Source organism: Cupressus sempervirens, chromosome 7, assembly GCF_028749045.1.
Source record: "Cupressus sempervirens isolate cs-2001-9-10 chromosome 7, ASM2874904v1, whole genome shotgun sequence".
In the NCBI taxonomy this organism is placed as follows: Eukaryota; Viridiplantae; Streptophyta; class Pinopsida; order Cupressales; family Cupressaceae; genus Cupressus; species Cupressus sempervirens.
In genome coordinates, this window is record NC_143124.1 from 407,345,947 (window position 1) to 407,370,107 (window position 24,161).

Genomic DNA, 24,161 nt, shown 5'->3' on the forward strand with positions numbered 1-24,161 from the left:
CACACTATTTTAAGCAGCACCCCCAGCTGGCCATGCAAATACAGGATATCGAGAAACCACAATGTTAAAAGGAGGTTTTGAGCTCCAGAAGTATACTATATTATGTGATTAGGGTATGTTTCAAAATTATAATCCATATTCCAAATTAGAAGGAAAACTATATCAAACCAAAAGAGGAAAAAAGAATCCAAAGACTTGATTAGATACTCCCAACTATAATAAGTCATTGTAGTTATCTATGAAACTGTCTCGATAATCGCTATCATCATGCATTGGTATGTAATTTGAGTAAAAGCTTATTTCACAGGCTGACAAAAAATTTTCTAATTCACTGAGTAGTATTCGATCAAAAATTCCAAGGTAACATCGATGAAATTTATGACCTGCACATTCCCCATATCATTTCAGGTGGATACTGACTCAACTATTTGAAAAGATTCAATAATGCTGATATTCTTCCGGTAAAATCCAAATTCAAAACTGTAGATGTTAAAATGAAAAATTTACATTGTCATTCTCATGCTAATATAAAAAATTGATGTTGTGATCTGTCAGTTGTTAAAATTGAGGTTTTTGATTTTTGACACCACTTCTCATTTTTCTGACAGGAAATTCTCGGCATTATGTCTTTTACTAGGCCTGTTTGCTCTTTTTAAGGTGTTTGACACCTGTAAGTCATTTCAGATGTGTTTGGAAAGCACACCTTATGTTCTCGGATATCATTTGCAACGTCTGATATCTCCTTCTCAGGTGTCAGAGAATGTCGGAAAGTTAGAAAATTCCGATGCAAGTCTCCTAGGAAAAAAGCCTATTTGCTTAACAATCCAGAACGTCTAAGGGCTTTGAATCCTCAGTTGTTGGTATCAGTTGCACTTCTTTGGAGCAATAGCTCTATCAATATTGTTGTCAGCATGGATAAATAAGTATCAAAAGAGCAGATATAGGAAAGAAAAGGATGAGGATGACGACGAGGAAGAGTGGGCAGATTGGCCAGAAGGCTTACCCGTGTGTTACACATTCCAGGAATTAAAGAATGCTACAAATAGCTTTAGTATGAAGCTAGGAAGTAGAGGATTCAGCTCAGTATACGAAGGTGTTTGAGCTGATTGCTCAAAGATAGGAGTAAAGCACCTTGATGGAGCAGGATGAGGGAAAGGGGAATTCTGGGCAAAATTGTAACTTAAGGAAAAGTTTATCATCTTACTGTAGTAAGACTGAATGGATTCTGTGCAGAAAAGGCTCATCGAATGCTTGTATACAAGCATCTACAAAATGTTAGAATAAATTAATTATTTCCCAAACAGTCAGCATTTTCCCATTCTGTGGTCGGTGATCAGCACAGACCACTCATTTTCCATGTGCAGCCAACCATTCAGCTGTCCATTTCAACTGTCCATTATAAATTCCATAGCTAACTTCTTCCTACAGTCTACTATACATTTATGATGTATTTGCTTATAAACAGAATGGATTGGGCCTGTGTTCAGTAGAGCCCATTTTCTGGGTTTCTCCATGGCTTCTCCTCTCTATGGCTTTCTCTCTTGTTTGGATTCTTTGTTGTGTTGTGCTGTAATTTTTATCATGGTATCAGAATTTATGGTAAATGATCCAAAAGTCTTGAAAAAGCAATGAGTGAAATATTGTGATTGAAAGATGTGGAGTGAAAGATTGTGATACGATTGCTAATGTCTTGTGAAGAAGGCTTCTGTTGTGAGAAGGCTGCCCATTATGGAGATGGATTGAAGTTCTGTGAATGTTAATTTGTTAAGTGAGCTGAAAGAGGAAAAAAGTGTTGCAAAGGAGATCCAAAGAAATTTCCTCAAAAGAGATTGTTATCATGTGTGAGAGTGAATGTTCAAGCCATTGTGAAAGATGATTGATATTGTCTTTGAATGGAAGATGGTTGGTGGTGTATTTGGGCAAAGAATGTGATTTGTGATGTAGTTAGTTAACAAGGCAGCATATTGTGTTAAAGGATAACTCGTGCTAAAGAAAGATATTGCTAGAAGGAAGAGAAAATTCAAAGTATGATATTGTTGGAAATGTGTGAAATTGGAGTGGATAATCAAAAATAAAGAAGCATTGCTGATTTGAAGCAACTCAAGAGTGTTGGATTGCTATTAATGCAGGAATGTCAAGTTGTTATTCATATGTTTGTGGGATGTGGAGCAACTTTGTGCAAGCGGGAGAGCCAAAGATTGCATACATATTTCTAATGTGACAAGAAAATATCAAGGGAGTGCTATGAGAAAGAGAGAAGCCATGAAAAGAAGGAAGCTAAAATTGAAGGTGAAAGCTAATTTTGTTATTATTAATAGTACTTTATTATGTGTTTTTATTTGAAATATGTGTAGAGTATTATAAGTCATTTGTAGGAGTTAGCATTCATTATGAAAAGAGATGGAATGCTAGAGTTTGTTGTCATGGTGCAAAGGTTTGTGTGTGTGCTGATTGGATGAAAGTGTTGAGATTGGAAGTGAGAATTTGTCTGTCTAATTATGAAAGATATGATGCTCTTGATAGTGGTCATGTAACAGAATTTGGTTGCATTGATATCCCCCAATCAAGTGATGAAAATTGAATTAGTAATGATTGTTAATGGGCTATGTGAATGTATGGGGTGCATTATCGGTTGTGCCCGACATCCCAAATATTTTTGGTTTGACATATTGATGAACCATGTATGTGAAAAGGATTTCTATAGAACTGGCGAGTATAGCGGCTGGGTACCCATGTATCTCGGTCGATGGATTTCTTTTTATATGGACTCAATAATTAGTTTGATACAGGTACAAAAGAGAAAGGCCCAAAGTGATGATAGTTTCCCCGTAGTGATGATTCGTGGTCATTAGAACCAGTGAGTGCTTGGTTTGTGGTAATCCAAAACCACTTGAGTTCTTGAAGTTTGTGGTGATCTTAAAACCACTTGTGTGATGTTTGAGAAGTTTGTGGTGAACTTAAAACAACTTTGATATTGCATAAGTTATGGGTAATCTGTACAAAACCTAGAGTGATTATGACAAGGGAAACAAGATGAGTGAAAGCATTTGATAATTGATTGTAAATGGGTACCTAACAAGGCTTAAGGCCAGGACCCATCGTCTCTTGACTATGGAGGGATTTCTAAAAAAATAAAAATATGATAATTAATTTATGGGGAGATGTTAGAATAAATTAATTATTTCCCAAACAATCAGCATTTTCCAGAATGTTCAGTGGTCGGTGGTCAGCACAGACCACTCATTTTCCATGTCCAGCCAACCATTCAGCTGTCCATTTCAACTGTCCATTATAAATTCCATAGCTAACTTCTTCCTATAGTCTACTATACATTTATGATGTATTTTCTTATAAATAGAATGGATTGGGCCTATGTTCAGTAGAGCCCATTTTCTGGGTTTCTCCATGGCTTCTCCTCTCTATGGCTTTCTCTCTTGTTTGGATTCTTTGTTGTGTTGTTCTATAATTTTCATCACAAAATGGGTCTCTGGATAAGTGGATATTTTTTAATAATATGCATCAACATTTGCTAGACTGGAAGACTAGTAACAAAATAATAGTAAATATTGTAAGAGGATTAACATATTTACAAGATTGCCGAGACAAGATAATTCATTTTAATATCAAGCCTCAGAATATTCTCCTAGATCAAAATTTCAATGCCAAAGTGTCAGATTTTAGCTTGGCAAACCTGGTTAGCAGAGAACAGAGTGAAGTGATAACCATGATGAGAGGGACACCTAGTTATATGGCTCAAGAGTTACTAAACATGCATTTCACAGAGAAGGTAGATGTATTTAGCTTTGGAGTTATGGTGATAGAAATTGTTAGTGGAAAACGGAGCAGAAATATTTCAAATGACTTATTCTCAACGTTAAAAGTTAAGGTGGAGGAAGATAGGTTAATAGATTTGGTGTTTCCAGGGCTTGAAGATGAGAAAATTGGGACAGAAGAGGTAGTAAGACTGTTAAAAGTTGGGACATGGTGTGTACAAGAGGATTTTACAAGTTGACCAGTGATGTCCATTGTGGTTAAGGCATTGAAGGGATTAATAGACACACTTAATGATGTTCCATGCACATTATCATCTTCAACAGTTGCTTCTTATCAACAGACTCTATTATCATCCGAGTGGTCCTTATTATCTGAAGGTAGATAATTTGTGTATTTTCTTATTTTCCGCTTGTAGGTTTCTCATAGCAACAACCCCCGATGATCTCCAATTTTATTCCGATATGGTCGAATGTTTGAAATGGTCTTCATAGTAAATATGTAATCCACTAACTACTCTACAAACTTAAATAGGCTTGTTTAAAAATCATCTTATTAGTACTTGGTGGTATGTCAAGTGTTATTGTGATATTTTTTAGATTTTATTTCTACGATTTTAAAATTAATTGATTTTAAATTTTTTAATTTAGCTAAAATATTGCATAGGATAGATGCATGATTGTTAACATTTCAATTTTAAGAAATTATATTTCTAAGATTTGATTGGTTGAACTCATTTAATTCTGACGGTTGCATTGTAAAACTACTAATTTTTAAGAGTTAGTTTTTATTAAGGTGAATATGATTTATTAATGTTTAATATTTTTTAGTGTAAATAATTCGGTTTAATTTTTTTATATTTTGATATTGTATTTTTTAAAAATATAATAGCTGTCATTCAATTAAAAATACCAAAAGATATCTTTCATATATTATATAATAGTTCAAGAAATATTATTATATATTATTATTATAAAAATATTATTATTTTCATATTTTAATATATTTCTAATATAATATTAAATTACAATAGAACAGATATATTAATAATTACATTTATAAATTATAATTGATATCATTATAGAAAACTATAATTATCTAATATTTTTATTAATTATAATATTTTATAAATTATAATAAATTTATTAAATTAAAACTTTATTTATATAAAAGCTAAAGGAAAGTACTAAGCCACTATGTGGCACTTGTTTGGTTATATTCTGTAAACAATCGCTTTAAGCCCAGGGTCATAAAAGGGTTCTCTCCTCGTATCCTAGTTCTATTTTTTTATATGGGCTTTGCCTAATTTAACTTTATTTGCCCATTTATTAGACAAGCAATTAATAGTTATGGGTGTAGTACTCGTGCAATAATACACGATGTTCTCATAGGCACTAGCAACAAGTATTATCAATGTTAGAGTCATCGTTAAAATCTAGTTGTACTAATGAATTTTTTTTTTAAACTAAAAATTCAGGACATATAATTTGGTAGGATTAATAGAATAGAGTTTCCTGGTCAAGTATAATGTTTTTACCTAAACATTTATCATCTTTATGCTCAATATGTCAATGTTGAAATAAATATGATTTAGAACTTTTAAATATAATACATATATATGATTCATTATATACCTTGAAGTAAATATAATATTCTCCATAATGTTAGATTTGTTGTGATATATCTACAATCTAGCTTATAGTTGATGTATATTGGAATGCAAAAGAAGAAATAGGAGTGTTGTCTCATCAGTGGTAAATAAATTTAAAATAGTTATATATATATACCTCCCAAAATTCTAGAACATTAGAAATAAATAAATTGAACTAGATAGAGGGGAAAAAAGAGTTGGAGTCCCTGCCTTTTGCCTTAAATTGGGGGACTAATTGTAGGCATGATAAAAAATATAATTTGAAGATTAATAATTTTCTTAATAAAAAAATTTCAATGTTGAATAGTTTGAAGAGTTATTCTTTTCTCAATCTAAATGTGATATTTGCTAGGTATTGCTTTTAGAGAATACCAAATCTAGTTTGGTTTGGAATCTTGGATTATTTCAAGATAGTAGATTGTAAACTATTATATGTTGATGTGGGACATTTTTTTTCTTTTAAAACTAAATTGAAGCTAATAGTGACTTAATATCATGCATACAACATCAATGTCAAATATAAATCTATTTATCATATAAAAACATTACAAAATATATCCTCACATTAGTGAACAAAGAGAAAATGTAAACTTTAGAAAAAACATAAGTCTAAAATAAAATTTTTTATTGGTCAATGTACAACCATGTTAACCTTAGAACAAATATAAATTATGAATATACTTTCTTATTAATGATAGTACAACATTTAGAACCCTATAAATGACATTAAAATGTTGCTAAAAAGAGAGAGTTGAAGAGTAACAACATTATTATCACAATTATCAACCTTAATAAATCTTAATCATGTAAGAAATTTAAACATAAACCATAACAAGATACTCATGCACAATAACACTAGATATGTAACTAACTAGGGAAACCCTTGATCAAAGGAAAAAGTCTAGTGGGGATGGTACCCATAAGATGATGTACTAATATAAATATTCCATGTTGGAGAAAGGACCTTGTTAGGAGTCTATAACAACATTTAGTACATATTAGTCCATGTTAGGAGACTTTGAATCCCTCTTAGGAGATTCCAACCCGGTTAGGAGTTGTGCCAACCCTTTTAGAAGTTATGGAAGACACATGGACCCACTGTCCAAAAAAATTTAGGCTTAAGACCAATGAACTAACTATCCAAATGATCTTTCTATTATTCCTTACAGAATAATAGAATTGACTTGTACTTCATTCCTCTTTCTTTATCCTATCAACTAGACCACTACTCCTTCTGATCTTGATACTAGATCATGAACTATGCATCTAATAATCACTTGCACCACTTACTCATATTTACCACAACACTTTTCTCCAATTCACACTTCCTTGATCACTTCACACAGTTTATTTACATTCCATATTTTACAAACAAGGAAAATAAATTTCCTTTATACCATATCTCCAAAATAATACCTTGAGTTGACTTTGAGGCTTTCCCAATTAAATGTAATTCATAATTGCAATAACATAGTCAACTCATAGTCCATACAAAACTTCACACATATGACATCAGGACTTGCACACTCATCAATGTCACCATCAATCTATCCTCAATCACGGTCTTACTGCACATCACCAGATTATATCTTCATTAGAAGATATAATAGGATCATCAAAAACTAGTTTCCATGCACTTTATCTCTGCAATGCTCTCTATAAATCACAATTAGCTTCTGTACATATTCAACTTAGACTACATTCATTTCAACCTTGTCATCGACACATAGAGTAAAACATGTCCTTAATTTTACTTCACCAATACGTCAAAAGTTGGTCAATACAAGTATGAACTTTGTCTTCTATTTTACGAGTCTTCACAAAATTGCTGCTTTGTTGACATCAATGACAAATATAGACATGAATGCAACATGTCTATGCTCTCCAATTCTTAGGATGCTCCCCCAAATGAATACCATTAGTATTCATGCTAACAATGTCCCCCTTTTGAATTGAAGGAAACATAGATGAAAAACATATAAGTTCCAAAAATACCAAATAGTACTTTGTTTTTGTTTTTGTTGTTGTTCTCATCTTTTCAAATCTTCTTCATCAGTTAAATCTAAAATCCTCTATAACATTGCTATATTGTGTATCTTCATGCTATATATCTCCTCTAGGGTAAAAGGACAGATCTATGTCACCATTTATGATACAAAAACCTATTTTGGTCAAATCTCATTTTTCTATCAAAACTCAATTTTTTTCAAAAAAATAAAAATACCCTTTTATAGATCTCAGAATCAATATCATCATTATATAATTTTTTTAGTGTTTTGATTAGTTATATTATGTTATAATCTCAAAATATTATAAGTCGATATTTCAACACTTCAGAAGATGCTCCCTCAAAAAAGGAAAAAAATAGTAAATCATATCAAAAAAATTTAAAAATTATATTTATCTCTAGAGGAGAGAATCCTCTTCACAAATATGTAATTTTTTTTTCAAGAAGGTATAGATTTGATAGGGAAGTTTTGACAGGAGGAAAAAATTGTTGGATTCTGATAAGGTCAAACTTAAGTACTTATAACTAAGAAAATATACATCAATATGTGTGTGTGTGTGTGTGTGTGTATTTCACCAGCTATACATGTTATCTATGAGATATTTTCATATCAGAACAAAAAAAGATGTTTTGCATATACTTGTTTGATGGGAACTACACCCTATATTTCTTATAGTTAAAAAAGGGACATCAAAAGAAAATAAAATGAAAAAATTCTTATTCAAAAGAATTATAAAAATTATAGGCATAAAATTCATCCAATTCTACACATTTCATCACTTTACATCATCTTCATATTTTAAACATAGATACCATTTTTTGTCATTAATGTTAAACTATCACATTCTGATATCTCGTTTCTTTATAAAAGGTGACACAGGTTTGTGCTTTTACCCACGTATTCATCAATCATTCTAGATCTCCCTAATAGAGATATGTACAATTGTCTCTCCCCCATTCAAGTAGAGGATGTTTTTCATGCACTCCTCTCCCCCATTGACGTCAATGACAAAGGCCTGATTATGTCAATTTACTACTCTAGGTCTTCAACTAGCTCAAGTGTCCAAAGACATTATTTAATACAAACTACCAAGAGTCCTTAATGAATTTGCTGATTATACATACTCCCCCATATAGGAATCATCAACATTTAGTCCAGCCAAACAATAGTGCTCTGTACCATTGGAGTGATGCAATTATAGTATCATCTACTCAGAAGTAGATAGGGGTATAACCCCAAGCATATCTCTCAATTACTCAAATGTATCTTTTGGCAATGGTTGCATAAAGATATCTGCAATCTAACCTTTAGTACTTATATACTCCAATCTAATATCCTTTTATACCACCCTCTCTCTCAAAACATGACACTTAATAGATATATTCTTAGTCTTAGAATTCAATAGGTTATCCTTAGAAATACTTACTATCCTTGTGTTATCATGGTATATGATAAGAAGCTTTGAAAATTCTATCCTATTATCTTTTAGCATCTACTTCATCCACATCACTTGATTATAATTATTTGATGTTGCTATATAGTCTTCCTCAACTATACTCTATGAAACATAATATAATTTCTTTCTTAGCCAAGAAATCAATATTCCTCCAAGAAAGAATGCTTCACCATCAATGCTCTTTCTATCATTCATACTTCCCTCCCAATATGCATCAAAAAGAGTAGATAGAGTGAAATCACTTGATCTATCATACCATATCCCATAGTTAGAAGTTCCTCTCAAATATTTGAATATTGCTTTGGTTGTTGCATAATGACACTCCTAAGAATCAACTTGAAATCTATCTATAATCCCAACTAGATTTTCTATATATGGGCTAGTGTGAGTTAGATATTGCAAACCTCCAATCATGGATCTATACTTCTGTTCAACTATAGGTTTCCCATCTTTGCTTGATAACTTGCGACTAGTTACCATTGGTGGACCAATGGGCTAACAAATTTCCAAGTGAAATCTCTTCAACAAGTATTTCAAATACTTAGCTTGTGAAATAAAAATACTATCATTGTTATATATAATTTGCAAACCTAGGAAAAAATTCATTTTACCTATCATACTCATTTCAAACTCATTCCTCATTTCTTTAGAAAACTTATCACTCACTTCATTATTACCTCCAAATATTATGTCATCAACAAATATTACTATTATCAATAATGCATTCTCTATTTCTTTCAAATATAAGTTACTGTTTGTTCTACCTTTAGCAAAACTTTAAAGCTATGCCAAATAATTGTCTAGCTTTGCATACTAGGTTCTAGGTGCTTGTTTCAGGCCATATAGATATTTCTTTAGTCTACATACCATGTCTTTTTCTTCTATCATAGGGAAACCTTCAGGTTGCTCAATGTATACATCTTCTTCAAGTTATCGATTTATAAAAGGCTGATTTTAGATCCATTTGACACACTTTGAATTTTTTATTTTTTGCATAACCTAGGAACATTCTCACTTCTTTCATTCTAGCTACAGAGGCATAAGTCTCCTCATACTCCATTCCTTCTTGTTGTGAATATCCTTTTCACACAAGTCTGGCCTCGTTTCTTACAACTTCACCTTGTCAATTCGTCTTGTTTCTAAATACCCATTTGGTTCCAATAAAATTCTTGTCTTTAGGTCTTGGAACTAATTCCCATAATTTATTTTGCATAATTTGATCTAATTCTTCCTTCATTCTTTGAATCCAATGATCATCTTTACATGTTACATCTACACTCTTAGGTTTGACTTGAGAAATTAAACATATCTCTTCATCAACTCTCTTCCTTATCATCACTCCTTTGTCTATACTTCCAATTATCTTCTTTGGAGGGTGATTCTTTGTCAGATTCCTATTATAGGTAGGAGTTTCTAACCCAACTCTTACTTCTTCTCTTGGTTTGGATCTTTGTCCTCTTTTCTCAACAATTTGTACATCATTTTTTAGATCATTGTTAGTCTCAAAGTAAACCTCTACATTTTTTCTAACAATTCCAATATTATCTTCTTCATCATCATAATCATAATCCATCATCATTTCCTTAATTCCAAAATTTTCATCAACTTTTACATATGCACATTCAACTATTGTCTTAGTTCTATGATTAAAACATCTATAAGCTAAATACTTTTCAAAGAATAACCAAGAAACATACCTTCATCTCTTCTTGGATCTAACTTACCAATATCATCATCTCTCTTTATACAACATTTTCCTTTGAAGATTTTGAAATACTTTAGTAGAATGTGAATGAGAAAACCATAATTCATAGGGGTCTTATGCATACCTTTTCTGATATGTACTATGTTCATAGTGTACATTGTTGTATTGATTGGTTCTCTCCAAAATGTCTTGGATACATCATTTTAAAACTTCATTTCTCTTGTTGCCTCTTCTATTGATCTATTTTTTCTTTTAGCAATCCCATTCCTCTCAAGGGTCTTGGGTGAAGACAATAGTCTCTTAATTCCATTCTCTTTAGAAAACATGTTAAACTCTCTAGAGGTAAACTCTCCTCATCTATCTAACCTCAAACATTTTATCTTAACACTAGATTCATTCTCAAATCTTTTATTAAATATCTTAAACTTCCAAAATGCTTCAGACTTTTCTTTAAGGAATTCTACCCACATCATTTTAGTTAAATCATTAATAAAAATCATGAAATACATTTCCCATAGAATACTCTTATTCTTGAGGAGCCACTCAAATATGTGTGAACAATCTCCAACTTCTCTTTCGTAGTGATATTCTTTCTTGGAAAATATAACTTCTTTTTCTTAGTCAAGATACATTCTGTTCAAACAATATTAGTTTTCTTTTATTATCTTAGGTAGATCTCTAACAAAAAATGTACTACTAACCTTCACAATGTTATCAAAGTTTATATGATAGAAAATTCTATGTCATTTCCAACTATTGTCCTCTTTTACAACCAAACATGTTTTCTCTCTAGGATTCAAATAAAATACATTACCTCTAGACCTTGTTCTTGATCCAATTAGCTTACCATCTTTATATTTGATATTGTAAATACTTTTTGTGAATTACAACTGATAACCTTTATCGACCAACTATCCAACACTCAACAAGTTCTGCTTTAATCCATCAAAAAAGTAAACATCATCAGTGTTAGTCTTTCCATCAAGTGTAATAGATCCTATCCCTGCAATGTGATAGGCTACATTGTTACCAACTCTAACAATACCCCTATCATGATTCCAAAATTTTACAAACTTATTCATATCACCAATCATGTGATGTGAACATACATTTCCTATTATTGAATCAGATTTCTTTTCAACTTCAGAAACTAGAGATTTTTCCTCTCTAATTCCTATCTCAACATCTTCTTCTTTAATGGCTAAAAATCCTAGCTCATCATCACTTTCACTCTTAACTTTTTCATTAGATTGCTCATCTTCATTTGCATACATACAATTTCTAGGTCTTCTAAGCTTAAAGTTTCCCTTATACTTTTTATCCCTTTTAGTATATTTAGATGCATAATGACCAAATTCATTACATGTCCAATATTTAAAGATATTGTTACCATCTAGTTTTCTATTGACCAGAAGGGCTACACCTTCTTCAATCTTCTTATCTTCATTAGATCTGATTCTACTGCCACTAGAAAAATCTCCATGTGTGCTTGCATTTCTAGAAAAATTTAGCCTAACATTTAAGGCATTAAAAGGTATCTCAACTCTTTCCAATTCTTCAGACTGTCTCACACCTACTTCTCTTGCTTTCAATCTTCCAAGTAAGGTTTCTTTAGTAAACTTCTCACTGTAGGGTGTTAGTAGTTCAATCATGTGTGTCACTTGCTTGAATGGTGGTGTCCAAGTATTCAAGATATTCCACATAGCTTCATCTTCTTCCTTGGTTCCACCATATGATTTGATTCTTGCAACAATATTAGATATCCTACCAATATATCTTCTTATAGATTCATCTTCCATCATTTTATCATCTTGAAATGTGCATATCCAATTTTGTAGTCTTATTCTCTTCATATTTTTATTTCCTTAAAAAGTAGATTCTAATGTTTTCCAAATATAATGAGACATTTTTAGTGAATTTACCTGATTGTATTCATTCTCTAGAAGAGATGATAGTAAGGCTTCCCTAGTTCTCATCTTGCACATGAACAAATCTCATAGTCTTCCAAAACTTAGTTAAAATCCAATAACCTGGACCCATAATAAGAATATGAGTCTTCATCTTCTCTTTCCAAATATCATAATTGGCTCCATCATATTTAAGGTTGTCCTTTCAAAATAGATTAGCCATATCTCCAAACATTTTGAATCTTTCTCTTCAAGGACTTGATGCTTTGATACAAATTGTTAGAATATATAGTGCACCAATATAACTAAGAGGGTTGGTGGGGTGGGGGGGGGGTTGTGAATTAGTTATATAACTATGTGAGAAATGTAAATAGAAACCATAACAAAATACTCATGCACAATAACACCAAATATGTTGACTAGGGAGACCCATGATTAGAGGGAAAACCCCAATAGGGATGGTACCCACAAGATGATGTACTAATATAAATATTCCCTGTTAGAGGATAGACCCTATTAAGAGTCTATAAGACCATTCAATACATATCAATATGAGTTAGGAGACTTTGAATCCCTATTATGAGATTCCAACCTTGTTAGGATTGTAGAAGACTTATGGACCCATTGTCCAAACAACTTTAGGGGCAAGAACAATGAACCCACTATCCAAATGATCTATGCAGTATGTGACATCATGAGTTGTAAACTCATTGATGTCACCATCAGACTATCCTCAATGACTATGTAACTGCATATCACTAGATTATATCTTTGCTATAAGATATAATAGGATCATCAAAAACTTCTTTCCATACACTTTGGCTTTACAGTGATCTATGTAAATCACTGATAACTTTCATACATCTTCAACTTAGACTCTATGCATTTAAGCTCATCATCAGGAAACATAGTAAAACATGTTATTAATAGTGATTCACCTATACATCAAAAATCAGTATGCACAAGTATGATCTTTGTTTTCTATTCTGCCAATCTTCACAGAATTATAGCTATGTTGACACTAATGACAAATACAAACATGAATACAACATTTTGATGGTCTCCAATTCTTAAGATACTCCCCCAAAGGAATGCAATCAAATTACTAATAATTATGACTCAATGGGTTACAACCAAACATGTTATGACGAAAATAGTTTTTTCCCTACCCACATGGTTTTTCTTAGTGTCATTATGGTGTAGAGGTGGCTGAAAGGTGATGACTGAAACCCTTTCAGTGAGAATGCTTTTGGCTTAAACTGTGCACAAAAATTAGTGTATCATCTTAAAATGAAAGCTTTTTTCATATTAATAGTGTTTAGCCCTCTGATTAAGTGGTTTGGGATCATGTCAATCACATTGAATGTGTCTTTGCATGGATCTGGTTATTTTTCCTCTATTTTTCTTCTCTCCTTCCATTTCCAACCACTTTTTGACAAATTTCTCTATGAAGCTGAGGAGTTTGACTTTTTGGGTCAAGGATGACCTAAAGGGTCAAGGTAAACCTTGACCTAAGTGACCTAATTTGAGGATGACCTCAACCTTAACCTAGGAGAAGGTTGACCTCATCCTTGACCCCATGACAAACTTTTAATTTTTGGGAGTTTCAGGACATTGGGCTTCAAAAAGTTTTTTTTCCTACTTTTGGGTAGCTTTTTTTGAGTTTCAGAATGGTAGAGTCTTAAATTTCATTTAGTCTTGGTCCATTTCTAGGGGTTAGGGTTAATTGGGATCTAATGCTCCCATGATGGCCTTCTCTAGGAGTTTGTGCCCTATATCTCTATATAAGGAAGCCTCCTCGTCTCATTTTTCTCTAAGACACATTATTATATTAGATGAACCATTACCTTTCTACATCCATTATTCTATGAAACGAATATCTACTAAGCATTCAAGTGTTCAAGAATTCAAGATCAAATTCATTAAGGAGATCCATTGTTAGATATTTGAGGATTCAATCTCTATGGAGCCCTCTTGTTAAAAATTTCTCCATCCATTTTCATCCAAGACTTTTTCTATGCAAAGATACATTCAAGATTGGTGTGGAATATCTAATGCCATTGATTTGAGACACGCTACATACATTTCTACATTCATTTGGAGCATTTGTAATTATGGATTCAATTATTGAAATCCTCCACATGGATTTCAATACAAGCAAGGTGAATAGTTCCATTTACTTTGTTTATACATAATGCAATTTCAATTATATTTCAAGGCTGATTTCAGAGTAGGGTTTGACCAAGGCAAACCCCGCCATCCAAATAAATAAAACTTTTTTATTTTAGATATAGGTGTGGAACAATGAATTTTATAGTAGATTTGTATATCCTTTTTGTCGAACTTGTGGGATCTGTGAATGTAAAATTTGTTAGAGCTATGTAGGTTAAGGTCAAAATTTTGGGGTATAATTGTGCCTAGGGATAAGATTGTGTCCCTCTATCTAGATCAAGGTCAACCTCCCTTCAAAAGGATGAAATTTTTTGGGTTTTCTCTATCTTAATATTTCTAGTCTAGAAGAGGTTGAAGAGAACCCAAAAATTGTGTACACAAACATAAAAACTCAGCATTTTTGAGGTTTATCCTACTTTTAGGTTAGTATTTGTCTTTTATCTATGTCAAGATTTAAGTACATACTTCTAAAATAGAGAATACTATAGGATCTAGTCTTTTTCTTTATACTCTCCATGGCTTGATCCACTTGTGCATTGATTAAAATTTCCTATGCTTAATCAATTTGGATCATTCCTTTTGGGAATTTGGGTTGAGGACAAGTCCTATTTTCTTCCTATTCAATTTGGTGAACCCAACATGCTTTCACCTTTTCTTTTGAGGAATTAGATGCCCTATTGTATTTTGTGATGTTACATTTCATTTCATATTTATTAGGTCTAGATTTAGTTGATGCTCTTGCATTTTAAAATTCAAAAATACAAAAAAAAATTGCAAAATTCCTTTCAACATACAAAAATAATTATCCTTTATGTTTTATTAGTTTAGTTCATTTTCATTGCATTGGTTTATGAGCTTTATTACTTCTACTCCTACTTCTAATCTTAGGGTTAGATGTGGTTGTAGACTTATGGGTACCTTTGTGCCTGAGTATTCTCCTTTTCTTAGGATTTTGGATAAGGCTTTGATTCTTCCTAATTCTAATCCTTTGATTATTTGGTAAAGTGGAAGAATAAACCAGCAGAAGAAGCTACATGGATTACTCAATCTTAGTTGGATTTAGCTCAGATTGTGACACTTTAATGATTCAAGAGAATTATTCCTCTAGTCCCAGTTATTTGATGTAGGAGCATCCTAGGTTTCCTTGCAATCTTGCTCTTTTTTTCATTATACTAGTTACTATGAAGTGCTAGTTTTTAGTGGATACAAAGATCTTAGTTGAGACATGGTGATTCCTTTGGTTGCCAAGTGATTCCTTTGGTTACCTAGTGATTCATTTGGTTATTGAGCATTGGAGGATGTCAAGTTCATAGTTGTTTCCGAGTGATTCCTTTGGATGTAGAGGTCATGTGCATTATGGGTACCAATATTCATGGAATCTTCATTTTCTTGAGTTGTCTATGTCTAGTTCTAGTTTGGGCTGACTTTGCTTGCATGTAATTTTCGTATAGGTAGTTATATTTGATGTCAGCTGACTTTTGGCTATACATACATTTAATGTAGGATTTAATATTGTGATAGGCCAACTTGTGGCCACACATGTATTTAAAGAAGTCTAGGGTTGAGTCTTATGATAATGACAAAAAAAGGGAGAATGAAGAAGATTGGAATGTGAACTTAAAGCTAGATTGCAGATTTGAATTTGTAATTGGCTATATTCTAGATGGCCCTATAGCTAGGTATGTGTGTTGAATACTTGATGAATCAATAAGATAATTATGTTGTCTCTCTCTTGTTGGTATTTTACTTTGTGTTTTGTTTGTGTTGAATCTTACAAGGTGGATTGGATAGCTGCATGTGCCCTTGGCCCTAGTTGTTATATCCCTCCTTACGTCCATATGTATGTGAAGAACTAGTTTGGGATTGTTGGTGTAAATAAGTATTTACTATTTACACTTACTTAAGTTTACTTAGGATAATGCATATTTTTATTATTTATTTATTAGTCACCTAGGAATATGTGCATTCTTGTGAGTTGTCATGTTGACAACATAGGAGTTTGCACTCTAATTATGCACATGGTGTCTACACATAGGAGTAAGGACTTTCTTTGAGCACATGGTATCTACAACATTCTAGACACCTCATCACGCTTACCCTCTTATTGTGAAGGATATGTGCTTAGATGTGATGCTTATCTCCTAGTAAATTCTAGACACATTCTAGATGCATCTTAGAGGCCTTTATATATAGGCTCTCCTACTGTGCATGTACATGCTTCTGAAATAATAGTGAGCATTCTCATATTGATCATAATCTTGATATACTATTGTCCTTGAACTTGTGCTCCTTGATCTTGGGTGAATTTTTCTCTAGGGCAAGTTCTTACATGGTATGAAAGCTCTCTGGGAGATTCTCTTCACATAGTCATTCAAGATCATTCTTGCTTCAACACCTTGACCTAAATCTAGAGAATCTGTATAAATTGGGAGCATCTAGATCCAAATAGGATCTCAGTATTGCATCCAAAACTTTGATTCAGTGAATTGACTATAAACTCTCCTATGTTGGGCCATAGTCAAATCTAAGGCATATTTTTTGCAAACCAGCAATATGAAGGCCTAATTTGCAAAATTGGTATGATCATTTCAGATCTATACATTTAATTTTCAGATCTACACTTTTTCTCATCTGCATCTTCACAATTTTTTTGGATCTACATTACTTTCCAAATTTTTTTGTCCATCAGGCTAGTAGGAAAGATTTTTGCAAGTGAAGATTGAAGCTTGTTGGTGCAAATCAAGTATTTGCATTACATTCAGAAGGTCAAAAAACCCCAAAATTAGATTTTTTTCATCCAAATTGGACATCTGAGAAAAAATCTAGAGCCATTTGATTTTTGGAGGTTCGACAGTGATTCAAAAATAATAATAATAGAGATGATTTTCAAATAGTGATATCTCCCTCATATGAAGTCCATTTTGCAAGCTTTTTTTTTGGGGCGGTAGAATTTCATGATCTACAAATTGGTGTAGGTGGTTTGAGAATTTTTTTCTTGAATTTTTTTACAACTCGTAAATCTTGATTTTCGCTACTTCAAATGCATAGTACGGGCTCATTTGGACTCCAAATTAGTTTCTATTCTTTTTGAAAGTGCATTTTTTTCCCTACTTTCTAGATCTATAATCAAATCATAGGTTCTATGGACACAAATACTACTTTAAAAAATATGGCCTAAATTGGCATGTAGCTATTGCACTACGTGCCAAATCATATATTAGGAGGGCTTGATTGATTAATTCTACATTTTGGGTGGTGCATACATACATTGATCTCATGCATTTTTGTCACAAATCTCAGTCTAGTTTAAAACCAAAGTTGACTTCGAGGAACTATAAAAAATGGAGTGCTTTGATGGTTGATCATCTAAGAGAACATTAGGAAGTCCTTGTCTCTATTCATAGGTATTGCCACCTAATTTTAATTGGAAACATCTTTCTAATCTTCTTGGTTTTTTGTATAATAGTATGAGTAAGGAGTCTTTTTCTCCTCTTCTTATGGAAATTTTTCCTCAAGATGTTTGGATGGCTCTTTAGGAACCACATGGAGATCCAAATATTTCTCCCTTTCCTGAAGACATTATATCGTTGGTCAATTCAGTCATGGTTTCTCCAACTCTAGATGAGATCTCACCTCTTGATAGTCCTGTTGATACTACTGATTTAGTTTGAGCCACAGATGCTTTATATTCATTGCAGTAGGAAATTCTATGTCTTCCTACTTCAACTTCATGGGATCACTTCATTCCAGACATTGCAAGGTTGTTTGTGGAGTCTTACATTGAATATGTGGGAGGCATCCTAGATGATATTCATCTTCTTTTTGAGGAAAATTATTCATACATTGCCACTATGAATGATTCATGTACTTCAGCACAATAGGGTATACTTTATCTTCTAGTTCTAGCCTCATATGAAAACTTCTTAGCAAACATTTCAAGTTTATTTGTGGAGTTAGACATTGTAGATTTGGAGGACAACATTGATGATCTACATCTTCTCTTTGATGAAGATGACACTTCTTTAATTTTAATGAGGGTTCACTCTAACCCTCCTATCCATTCTCTACATCATCGATCTTTGCTGGTTGATATGATTGTGGATCCTTGTGTGAAAAAATTATAGGAGGTCTCTTTATCATTTGAGGAGATAGATTATTCTTTAAAATAGGTTCTAATTTAATCCTTGCTAGATTTGCACATCTTTTCAATAGTTTTGGAAGGATCTACCATTAGTATCAACACAAGGATAGTTGGGCAGGTTTCAGAGACACCATTCATCATCAAGATTCTTTCTAAAGATATGAAAAGTATATGACATGTACCTCTACTATTGTTTCTTCCAAAGGGAGGAACATTATTTAGCACTCATGGATCAACTTCTACATTGGAGCATTTCTCACTAGTTGACACCTTACATTTAGGGGGGAGGGGGGACTAGCTTGTCTCCTTCTCTTTTATGAGGTGGATTTTTTCCTCTTTAGGGGTTTTTTCCTTCTCCTCTTTCTCTATCGTATATACTTGATGTATGTCATAATGAGGGGGTCTTGATTACTCCATCCATCCATACATTCTGTATGTTTTTTTTAATCTCTCTTTTCAGGGAGGGTTTTTCCCGTGAGGATTTCCCTATTTCTCCACTTTGTGAGAGATTGCATTTTCATTATATACATAGGTACCTAACATGGCCTAGTAGCCAGGACCCATCTTGCATTTCATCCTAGATTTTGTGAGCTTAAGTGCATTCCCCTAAGTTTCACTTAAGGGGGGCTATTGGTGTAAATAAGTATTTACTATTTACACTTACTTAAGTTTACTTAGGTTAATGCATATTTTTAATTATTTATTTATTAGTCAACTAGGAGTATGCACACTCTTGTTAGTTGTCATGTTGACAACACAAGAGTTTGCACTCTAATTATGCATATGGTGTCTACACATAGGAGTAAGCACTTTATTTGAGCACATGGTGTCTACAACATTATAGACACCTTATCATGCTTATCCTCTTATTGTGGAGGATAAGTGTTTAGTTGTCATGCTTATCTCCTAGTATATTCTAGACACATTCTGGATGCATCTTAGAGGCATTTATATATAGGCTCTCCTAGTGTGTATGTACATGCTTCCAACATAATAGTGAACATTCTCATATTGATCATACTCTTGGTCTACTATCGTTCTTGTGCTCCTTCATCTTGGGTGAATTTGTCTCTAAGGAAAATTATTACAGGGATTTATGTGCTAAATTCCATAAGATATTCTTCTAGTTTCTAGAAAATCTTTTCAAACTTGGGGTATCTAATGCAAGAGCATCCTAGGCTTTCTTGCAATGTTGCATGTTGAAGTCAAGTGCTGGTGGTTTCCAATTTTTTATTCTTGCTGAGTTGTTTAGTGGAGGCCAAGTTACTATAACTCCTAGTGGATGGCAAGTTACTATAGCTCGTAGTGGATGCTGAGTTACTATAGCTCCTAGTGGATGTTGAGTTAATATAGCTAGTGCATGCCAAATGAACTTGTATGTACTAAGTGCTAGTATTGGTTTTGATTTTGTTCATGTTGAGTTGTATGTGAGCTAACTTTTGGCGTTTAATTTATGTATGGGTATACAATTTTTTTTGTGGCCAAATTTTGGCTTAACATATACAAGAAGGTGATTGGCTTTAATCTAGTTTGTAATGAAGTAGCCCGACTTGTGGCTTAGTTGTGTTTTAAAGGGTTTTGTGGACTCTTTAGCATAGCTAGAGATTTTGTTCATTTAGAGGAGTGAAGGGGATTGTATAGATGCAAATTATGAAGAGATAGCACTATAGCTTGAGAACCAGACAAATTTCTTGGTGGACTCGAGGGTACAAGTGTGGTTTTTCTTGGTGTTCTTATCTAGTTGTGGATTTGGACTAGCTAAAATAAAGATTAATATTGTAAGTTGGATGTTGTGGGTTCTTGCATAACTAGTATTGTAATTGTTTTTTGTATCTGGCCTAACCTAGAAAGCCTTACAGCTGGTCATATTGCATGTAATTACTTATATCTATGAATAAAAGATTTTGATTTGGTATCAGATCTTGCATTATTGTTGTTGTGTTGTTGTATTTCCATTGTTTGGTTGTTTTCTGGTAGTTTGCACATCTCCTTTGGGGATTCTCCCACCTTGTATTGCATCAATATAATATAACTAATCAAATGTCATTTATCATGAATGAAAAATTGCATCAATATAATTATCAAATTATAAAGAACACTACAAAAGATAACTAGAAACTTTATCTATGCTAGAGTGTTATTTTTAAAAGGTGAAATAGAGAAAGAAATTATTTTTTTCAATGAAAATCCTTCATCGTTATCACAATAGTATATATCAAATAGGCCCATGAGAATGGGAAAAGGTTTTTATACAAAAAGAAAGTTACATCAAAGCTCTACACACAAGAGGCACAAAGAAGAGATATCATTCCAACAAAAATATCTAAGAATAAGAAAGGCACAATCCAATAAGAACTCTATCAAAGAATCATCAAACCTCACATATGATTTTAGAAGAAAAAGGAAAGAATAAATCAATAAATAACATATCAATCTGGACAAAAAAAAAAGATATATGAAGATGGATTAAAATATCTAGAGCAGTTAAGAAAGAATGAAAAAAATATATAGATCAAGGTGTCAGTCTTTCTAGCTATTGTTGTCTATTAGTGTTAAACACTTAATCATTTACTAGGAAAATCTAGATGGCCATCACTACAAGGTGAACTACCTTTTAATCTCAGTGTGTTATGAGCCCTCTTTGTGTTGTGTTGTATTTTTGTGTATGTTTCAGGTGTTCAAGTTGAATAACTAGTGCTAAGAAAGACTGTTGAAGTTACTTCTTGAAACTAAATTTGATATATGTAAAGTCTATATGTTGGACATAGGCGTCTAAGAATGATATTGTTCTTCATTATTGTACTAAACTCCTTATGTATTAACATCATTATGGAAATTTATTTGGATTACACCTTCTTACATTTTGAGGTCTTTGAATTGAGAGTGACTCTATCATTGTTCTTGTTCTTGTAATAGTTGGTTATAAAAAAAAAATTTCTATGGTTCATTATGCTTGATCATGGTTACATATTTATTTATTTATTTCATTTTGGTAGTGTTACAAGCATAGTGACCCTTAGCAGGTTATTTTCACTATAGTTGCTTCTAGATTTCATGGAGCAGGTTAGGGTGTTTCGGCTAAGGGTTAGATACAATATTATTTTTATAATTATTTATTTTTTTTAACTTTTTAAAACTGAAAATATGTTAGTATTAGTTAGATATATAATTTAAAATTTGTTTTATTAGTTACTTAGTTAGATCTAATAGTTAGATTAGTCAAACTTATCTTTTAAGTAATTATGTGTTAGATAGATTAAATACATTAGAAAATTATATACTTAAATTTAATCTAATTAACCATAGGCGTAGATTGAACATAGATAATTATAGTCTTTCAATTTAATATCTAGTTAATCATAGATATAGATTAAATGTACATAAGTATAGTGAAATTTAATATTGGTCAATTATAGTCATAAATAAAACTTAGTTAACATAGATTAATGTAATATTTAATTTTAATTTAGAAGAAGTTGACTTAGTAATCCTAGAATCCAATATATCTAACTTTTAAGAAATAGAACTAACATAGTTAAACATTAGAAATAACTAAACTAGAATAACTTAGTTGTTCATACTTTTTCAAAAGATATATAACATAAAATCTAGAGGTCGAACTTAGTTGTTAAAATATATATAACATAGATTTAAGTTCCATCTAGACATCAAACCTAGAAAACTTGTTCAAACCTATATTTAACTTAGTTGTTCAAATTTAGTAAATAACCTATATCTATACACTTAGTTTCAAATTACCCGAACTAGAGTTTTTTATTATGTACATGCATGTATATATTTTGTTCAAATAGATGAGTTCTACATTATTGATATTATATATGTACATGTTTTAAAATGATCTATACTTTTTAGTTGTTCAACTTAGACATGATTAAATAGTGCATATACATAATGTTGTACATATATGTTCTAAATTAAAAGTTAATTATTTTTACTTAGATTGTATGTATATGTGAATATATATGCATGTGCAAATCTATCTTTGTCATACTTACATCTTAACTCGATTTATAGGTAGACACATTTTTACATGTACATCATACATTATGGCATCTAGTACTTGGGGTGCACCTACATCCTAAGGAGAGGGTAGTGATCATAGAGGGGGTAGTAGTATTGAGTCTCATACAACATGTAGAGTGACATCATCTTGTAAGCAGAGAGACATAGGTTATTTAGAGATATTACTACTAGGTTATGTTGTGCTATCAAGGTCCTAGATTATACACTCTTCACTCATATCACCATCCCTAATAGGGAGAATGTGGGTCCAAACCTCTTGGTTATGCCACGATGTCCAGATATAATTGTTCCACATTTGAGTGTTCCACATGATATAGTTAGGAGTCAGATATATTGTAGCATTGCTACATTGGCTACAAAGTTAAAGTAGAAGATGTTTGATCTATGTGGGAGATATATGTTGTGGTCTTGTTGTACCTTTCCAATAGCGACATCCTCTAGCACAAGACTTAATGATGCATATAGGATACATATCTTCTCTACTAGAGGTTTCATCTTTATTAGATGTGGATGCATTGCAACATATGGAATCATATTTATCTTGTGGTCTTTTTGGTTCATATCAAGCCTTATTAATAGTGTTATAGTATAGAGTCGGGAGGATATTTGAGAACCTTCTACAACACCTATTCCTACTTAGGCTTGTACATCACCTCCTATATTACCCCCCTACTTAGGGTCCTATAAAATGTTCTATAGTACCCCCCTTGCTACTGAAACTTGCATAGTACACTAGTTTCTATTTAACACAATGCTTATAGATGAAACAATTGATTTAGACATAGACCCTATTTTACCACTATGAAAGCCAAATCTCAATCAAATCTATAGAGCATTACACAATGCTACAGTAAATATATATCTATGTTTATATTTATTTATTTTAATTTACAATTATACTTACACATACTTGAATTTAAATACATAACTAGAGACATACATATTCTTGATTTAGTACAACATAAATTGGTGTACATGTAGATATGTTATAGGGCTGTATTGAGAGTATGTTATGTTTTGGTGCTCTCTAGACACCTAAAAATCCAAGATCATATGACTCAAAGGTATGCAATTTATATAAATTCTATATAAATGTAATGTGTGCAAATTTATAACTCTATAAAATAATTTTAGTTTGACATGTATGTATGTATTTATTTCATTTGAAATAGAGTTTAGATGTACATCATAGAGTTTTCTATGGTGGTGGATCAAGATGAGGATGCAATTGATTGACATACATATATGTAGTGCTTGTCTTATTCTAGATGTGCATTTCATTTCCTAGAACTGTTTTATTCTAGA